Raw genomic sequence first — 1,443 nt, 5'->3', positions numbered from 1 at the left:
GTTTTATTAGTTAGTCCCAAGTACAACGTATATACCATGTCCAAACTAGATGCCGTTGGTGTGAATCGGCCTGCTTAGGGACTATCCAAAACTACATTGTGATTGTAGTCACGGTAGACCAAGATAGGATTTGAAGAGACATATGACTTTGGGTCCTGAGTGATCACTCTGCATATGACCATGAGACAGCTGGCTATGGGTCAACCTAAATCAAGAATTTGTATCATCATGTGTTCGAGAAGAGATGTAGAGAGCGAGCACCCAAGGAGGACAAGTAATGACCTTGAGCTTCACAATGTGCTAGTCGATTTCTGTTTTAACCCAACTTGAAAGGACACCAGATGAACACGGTGGCATGCGCAGCGCGAACGGAGGTTTTCTCGCAGCAGAGCCAAGGAAAGGACATCGAGATGGCGACGGCGGTGGCCCTGCTCTCTCCGGCCGTACATACTCTCGCTGTCTCGCACTCGTCGCACTCGTACGCAGCTTGTCAGGCATCCCGTACCTCAAGCATTCGGTGATGACTTGATTTCATCTGTACTCATGCATAAATGGACATTACCATACTACCATATACTCCAGTTCATATACTCCAGTTTGTAGCTCGTCTTTGTACGTAGCTAGCCAGGCATACATGGACCTGTCTCTGGCCTTGGGTCGCCCGGGAACCGACGGCAGTGGGGCGGCCGGCCGGGGAGCTCGCAACGGGTGGCTGGCCGTCGATGAGGCGCGGCCGCTGTTCCCGTGCCTCTTCTGCGATAGGAAGTTCCTCAAGCCGCAAGCCCTCGGTGGCCACCAGAACGCGCACAGGGGGGGAGCGCGCGGCCGGCTGGAACCCCTACGTCTACGGCCACCACCCCGCTGCCAGTGCCGCCTCGTCTCACGCTGCCGCCACCGATGACTTCATCCCTATCGCCACGCACGGTGGTGGCGGCGGCGCCGCCCCACCGCCCCTCCATGTCGTTCGTGAGGCTGGCACGCTGGCTCCGTCGGCCCACGGCGTGCGAGTGGCAGCCGTCCCGTTCTCCGGCGTCCACGACGATGTGGGGGACATGCTAAGCTCGGGAAGGTCACCGGCCGCTGAGCCGGCATCCGAGAGCAACACCGGCGTAGGGATCGACCTGGAGCTGCGACTCTAGCTTATTTAGCTACCGACGACATGCATCTTGCAGGATTATCTTCCAGCTCTCTTGGTTATTTGCCTTTATCAATCTATATATTTTGAAGGTTTGTGTTGCCCATCTACAGTTTTTGTTTTGTTTTGTGAAGTGCCTTTTATTTCTTCAGACTGATGGTTCGTTGCCTTAGTCAAGCATGCATGACTCACTTGCCATACTATTCAGTAATTCCAAATATTATTGCATCGCCTCGTCAAATTGCTATATTTGTGATTTGTTCATAAATAATACTATCTCAACGTGGTTCTGTCTTACAAATGTGTTA

At 53.0% G+C, this 1,443-nt stretch overlaps 1 pseudogene; it reads left to right on the top strand.

Moving 5' to 3' along the window:
- The first annotated feature begins 557 nt into the window (after positions 1 to 557).
- LOC123089565 (zinc finger protein GIS3-like) lies at positions 558 to 1,207 on the top strand (annotated as a pseudogene).
- The last annotated feature ends 236 nt before the right edge of the window (positions 1,208 to 1,443 follow it).

This window comes from Triticum aestivum, chromosome 4B (genome assembly GCF_018294505.1).
Source record: "Triticum aestivum cultivar Chinese Spring chromosome 4B, IWGSC CS RefSeq v2.1, whole genome shotgun sequence".
NCBI classification, from domain to species: Eukaryota; Viridiplantae; Streptophyta; class Magnoliopsida; order Poales; family Poaceae; genus Triticum; species Triticum aestivum.
Note: the sequence above shows the minus strand (reverse complement) of the source record. Positions and strands in the feature narration are given on the sequence as shown.